Below are 6,757 nucleotides of genomic sequence, written 5' to 3'. Positions count from 1 at the left end.
TGAGCAGGTTGGTGTTTGCCTCCTCCGTCTGCGGTGTGATCAACAGTGGGACATTTTGTTGCATTTTTTCCTACTTTGACAGACACACCATGAGAACAGCTAGACTTGTTGGTGTCTGACTGAGACTTTGAAGGAGGCAAAAACCTGTGAAACTTAAGCACAGAAACTACGAGACATTACTTTTTAAAACTGGCCCATGTGGTACAGCACCAGGTATGTGAAGATATCTGCAAAGAGAACACACAGAGTAATATCTGAGCTACACCATGAAGAGACAGCTTCAAAGTTTTGCAAGTTTGTGTTAATTGTGTAATATGTAAAAGTTGAAAAATAAACAGGCGGCAGCATGTCACCAGAGTAGCCGCTAACTGTAGCTGTCACTCACTAGCTAGCTTGATTAGCCGTGCATCTAGCGGTCCAGACTGGGATGTCAGAGCACCAGGGGAGTGTTGGACTACAGCGGGCTGTTGCTAGCCTGTTAGCACACCAACTTCATAGATATCTACAAAATAGGGTGCAAAGAGGGACATCTTTACTTACTTTGCATTCAAAAGTTCAGCCACTTTGTACTTTGGCTGAACTTTGCATTCCAAGGATGGATCCACTCACAGCCAGTACGGACTGAACCAATGATTATAGCGCTCTTCTCTTTCAATGCACATATGGGCATGTACGTCTTGTGTCCGGCGTTTGAACCGTTCCTTTTGAAATGCAACTGTTTAACGAAATTCAACAGAAAAGCACAGTCCGGATGTTGAGGCTGTCTCAGTGTGTTGGAGTTCTCTCCAAAAGAGACTCATATTTATCCGCAGTAATGGCTTGTGTGATAAACGATGGGAGGAAAACACATTTTACAGCACTCAGGCAGAAAAGGTAATTTGGTTTCCTCCCTCACCCTGTCATTTGAGGAAATGAAGGCCTTGTCTCTTTAGGTGTTGAACAAAGGCATGAATGAACAGAAAGACAGCAGCACAGGGGGACAATTTGTCACAATCAAAACAGCAGAAGTAACAGAAACAAAGAACTCTTTAAGAAAGGGAGGTGGGAATGTCTGGTTTTGACGAAATCTAAGTATTTGGTTAAAAATCACAAAGCAATTGGGATGAAAGTGGAGAAATAGAAGTACCAACAGAATGAACAATAACAAAAAAGAGTTGTTTTATTTTCATATCTCCGTCTCACAGAGAGGAGCCCTCTGCGTTCAAACAAAAGCCTCTACTCATCTTGAAGCCTTGTCAAACGGTTCCTTCAGGACATGCAGGCGAAGGCTCACGTCTCTCTGTGTGTCTGTTTTCAAGACAACAACAAGGGAAGTTTGGTGTAGGGATGCTCTAAGACACACTTTGGTATGTTACTGCGCTTCATATTGCCAGGGCGAAAAAACAAAACCCTCACACATCCAGACAACGACAAAGATGCGCTGCTCTGACTAGAACAAACCCAAACTATAACAAGAGCTGCAGTATTTATTCTCCTACTACCACTAACGCTACGATGTTAAAAAAAGAATCCGTTCCTTGTGTTTTTCTTGCAATTGTTATTTGACATCCAGCAGGCACACATCAAGTATTACATTTCAGGGAATAAGAGGCTGATCAGTACGTGTTCATTCCCAGGTCGTCCAATACCAACAATTAGTCACACCCATCAGCATCACCGAGGCATAACGTATGTTTTATTTAAAGCAACATGATGTAACTTCTTGGTGAATGATGGTGGATTTTTGAGTCTGTTCCCCAGGTTGTCGAATGCTGAGGCTTTTGGGTTGATGTCTGACCCAAGCTGTCAAGCGAAAATGTCGGTATTTGAAGATCTGGGGATGAGAGTCAACTGTCAACTTTCTCTCTCCAGGAAGTTACATTGTGTTGCTTTATTATTGAACAGCTTGGGCTTGAAAAGTGCTGAAAACAAGAGTAATCTCTAAAAAAATTTAAATTTTTTTTTTAAAATTTGAATTTATTTTTGTGTGTAACCTGTAATGATAACATACATGGTAACATAATATGGAGGATGACTCGAGGTACATCATGTTATACTGGAGCACAGTTAACAGCACGGTGGTTTATTGTGTTCTTGGGGGAAACAATGATAGTTTTTACAGCTGCTAGCCTGCTGTGCTGGAGTCTTCCTACCAAAGGATTTCACTAAGGGACCATTAGCTATATCCCACTACCTGATAATAAGCAGTGATTTGTGTTCCTTGCAGGATATTATGAAACACTTTGGTAATAATAACCAGGCATCAATAATTAAAGATGACCTGATGTGTGTTTGATTTTCTTTCTATATACATTCTTGTGCATGTAAGAGAGCCGGAAAGTTGAGAAGGTCAAAGAGTGTCCTCTCTCCCACAGAAAACACTGCGCCTGAAACGCCTCGTCAGTAGTCTCATCTGTAATTCTGTGACATTTTGACATCACATTACGTCACCATGTCACACTTTTGCGTAATTTAACCTCTTGTTTGTGTTTTCAATTGTGTACCACAGGCGATTAACTGGGAATACCTTGTAAATTTAGTTCTGTTTCATGTATATTATAAGTGGGTTCACTATGAAGCAATGTTAGAATATAATGTGAGATACTGGAGGTTAGTGAATACATTAAGGAGTTGAAGTTTTTTAATCTTATTTCAATGCCAGCATTAAAGATCTGTCCCATTGTGATATAATCAGGTAAGCTACATTATGTCCTCCAACACATGAAGAAGTATCATTCAGGGCAGAGTTCACTGTATGGTTCTGCTGTATGGTGTCACACAGACCCACAGCTTAGTCTGGAAGTCACATCTCCACTCAAGAAGTAAACAGGGATCAAATCAGAGCATTGTGCACTGTGATAAAAGGAAAAAAAAAAGAATCAGATTTTCTCTGACTGATGCATCCTCCTCCTCCAGATTCATGAGCTCATTACACAAAAAGTGCCTCATGAAAATCACATTGTCCACCTTCTGAAGGAGAACGAATAAGCCCATTACATACAGTCAGATGATAGATTGCATTCGAAGTTTTGTAAATGTTTTTCCTTTAATTGTATCACAATCTCTTTTCAGCGCGGATGATCTATTTGCCTTCACTCTGCTTAGAAGGCAGATGGTGCACACACCAGCCAGTATGCAATGTCACTGTGATCCAAGCAGTGTGTTCAGAGGCGATGAAGAGGTCTGATACGACATACAATACATACAATATATGGCAGCCAATTCCTGTTAGAAATGTGCTTCAGCAAAAAAAAGAAAAAAGGGGGTAACTACACCAATTTTACACATTAAAATACGTTTACAGGTCTTCGGAGGTACTACAGCACATGTGAAAAAAGTAATTTAAAGCCTTTTGTGGCTCCAGTGGAAGCTGCATGTAATCTGATATGTAGCCTCCAGTGAAGTCACCCAGCACCCCAAATTGAAATGAGGTAATTTAGGTGTCAGCTATTTGAAAAGGAAGAAGAATGTGTGAAATAAAAAAAAAGGAAGAATGGCACAGTATAGACGTGCAATACTAGACTGGCGGACCTTTTCTAAACCTTGCGCCTTCCCACAATGCAACACTAAGTGACATCACTGGAGGCGAGTTATCAGGTTACATGCATCTTCCTCTGAAGCCACAAAAGGCTTTATACTACTTTTATCACATGTGAAGTAGGATTGGGAGGATTACTTTAAAAATGTATTCCCAATACTAATTATCTGTTAAAAAATGTTGCCAGTAACATAATTCAACCATGGCAATGTTATATAATGTTACTTGTCCCTTCCTATATAATAAAAATGTATAGAAGATGTACTAGTTTATCATTCTTCATGTTTAAATAGTGATCCTGTAATCCCCTTTTTTACGCAATGCCTCTGTGATATAATGACATCTTCTTTTTTGTATCTTCACTGGAATACAGCTACTTTTATATTGTATCCTACTTACATGATCCCGTCACATGTATTCCATTACTCCCCAAGTACTACTCCACAAGACCTGTAAACACACTTTAAGCTGTAAAATTGTCGGAGTTGCCCTTTAAATCCAGTGTTCAGTCACAATAAAACGCATTACTTAATGTCATGTTTCATTCCCACACGTTGCTGTGCCTATTTTTAACCTTGTCTCAACCGTTTCTTGTTTCTGCAGCCCTGTTCACTAGCATCAGACAGTGAAACACAGATCAGGTTTGAAACACAATGTGTTCGATATTAATGTAATGTAGCTTGTTCTGCAAGCCATCAGCCGCAACTGATATCCGAGAGCTCATTTTCTCCAATACTCGGAGGCTGCGCTGAGCGAACATAATGCCTCATGCTGATTTACTATGTTGTTATTTTTAATAGGCAACAGAGAAAATTAGATTAAAATAGTAAACAGATAAATTCAAGTGTCAAGCTCTTATAACACAAGAATCTCCTACAAAACATCCCTTTAAATGACAAAACATATCAAATACTCTTTTATTTCTATCAAGAAACTAACATTTATGTTCATAGTAGTCAGGCCAGAGTGACTTGACAATGGAAAATATACACTGAATTCACATAAGGGTCATGGATCCCAGTGACTTTGTTGGTTTTACATACAAACAACAAAATAAATAAACTATACAAAATATCAATAATACCCATTTCTACATAGCATATTGATCTTCTAATAACACTACAGTCCAAATGACTTTCACTATATGTTGTAACCTAATCAGATTGTAGTAGAGATAAAACAGGTTTACTGGAATCTGTATGTGAGCACACATAGCACTCCAAACTGCTCTGCCCTGTGCTTATTTTAGACATTGCATAACAACGTTTCATAACCAAAATTCTGAAAACGGACAGGATGCTCATTATGTGATGAAATCATTTCAAATTCAGATTCTGTGAAGCCGCTCTGTGCACTGACGCTCTCGTACCGCGATATACCAGATATTAGATGCAACTCTGTCTATAAGTCAAGTTTCTCCTTTGCTGCTCATCCACTGTAGAACGTGGACTTAGTCCCATGCCTGCAGTGCTTTTTCCTTGTATGACCGCTGCAGATGTGTTGCATGCTTTCTTTTCTTTTTCATTAATATCAAGAATAATAAAGTATGTCTGTCAGACCGGAAATCTGCAGTTTTCAAGCAACCTTGAGCTGTGAAGAAAGCAAATACCTGATTTATATGAAAGTCGGTGCTTCAAGAACACATAAGCAGTAGTGGAAATTCATTTAATTCATTTCTGAGCCATATTGCCGAGAGATAAAGAATAAACCTTCAAATGATAGAGGTCAGACTGCACTTGTAATATTCTGCCATCACATTTATGGCAGAAAAATAGATCTCTTCCTCCGGGATACTTAAACTTATGAGAAAGAAATAAAGGCTGTGTGATGAAAGTCTCCCAATTTAAAAGATCATTAGATATTATGAGGTCAGACTGAGAAAGGTCATCCATGAAGTCATGCTTTCTTTCCCTTGTCCTTCTTGATCAAATCAAATCAAATAAATGTTATGTATATAGCCCAAAATCACAATTACATTGCCTCAATGGGCTTTACAATCTGTACAGTGAACAACATCCTCTGTCCTTAGACCCTCGATTCGAGTGAGGAAAAACTTCACATGTTGATGGAAAAAAAAACCTTTTAACAGGGTAAAAAAAAAAAAACAATGGAAGAAACCTCAGGAAGTGCCACAGAGGAGGGATCCCACTTCCAGGACAGACAGACATGCAATAGATGTCACGTGTACAGAAAAGAGCAACAAATCACAGTTTACAAGTTACATTAACAGAAAGTCTGATACAAGTTATATGTAAAGTGAGTGGATCCAGGAGACGACTGAGCTGAATGAGGCATCACCAAGTGGTGCCCAAGCCAGACGACCTCCTGTCCACCATGATGACCTGGAAGAGGGCAGGCCACACAAGATCATTAGTAATAGACAGAGAGAGGCATCAAGATTTACAGAAATATAGATATGAGGAGATAGTGAAGCAGTGGAGAGCAATGATCCAGCAGAGCCCGGGAGGTGACAATCCAGATCATGGATGTGCATTTGTCTTGTTTTGTTTTTGTGAAAAACAGATGAAAACGTGTGTGTAAGTGTGTCTGTCGGGTGCACTAACAGTCACATTTCCATAGATCGACAAATACAAATTTCAATTGTATTGCAAATATTTCAACTGAATTGTCTACATACTCGCCCTGCTGGTTAATCCTACTTAATACCACATTAACAATAGCTATCTGACACACTCGGCATGATCGACGTTTGCTGAATGCCACTTGTGGTGTTCACCACAACACCATATGACTCAGCTCAAGGCTACGGAAAGGTTTCTCTGTTTTTAAACTGAGAAGTTTAACCTTTGGATTTTCAGGACCATGGTCAGCTCAGGGTTCGCCTGCACCTTAAAGTGAAAGCAGCGTCAGATAATCTACACAAATCTGGAGTGAAAATGTGTGAAACCCTCAGGATAAATGTTAAAAGTGTTCAGTGAAGGTGGTTTGTTAGATTGTTACAGATAAAATTCAGTCATTGGTGGCTAAATAATACTTGGATTGCATGTGTGAAGTATGCAAACACATGCTCATCGTATCAGCGGCACATGTTTTATTTTTTAAATAAACTAACAGCCACGTAGGATGCTACACTGAAGTCCATCAAATATTATGGAGGAAAAAAAATGTAATGCTCGTTTTTTTGTTTTTTTTTTCCTCTCCATTCGCTTCCCCTTTTAACGTGCATTTTGATTGGCTCTCTTCGATGCTTCTAGCCAATCAGCCGCCGCCTGCTATGGA

Source organism: Sparus aurata, chromosome 15 (assembly GCF_900880675.1).
Source record: "Sparus aurata chromosome 15, fSpaAur1.1, whole genome shotgun sequence".
NCBI lineage: Eukaryota > Metazoa > Chordata > Actinopteri > Spariformes > Sparidae > Sparus > Sparus aurata.
Note: the sequence above shows the minus strand (reverse complement) of the source record.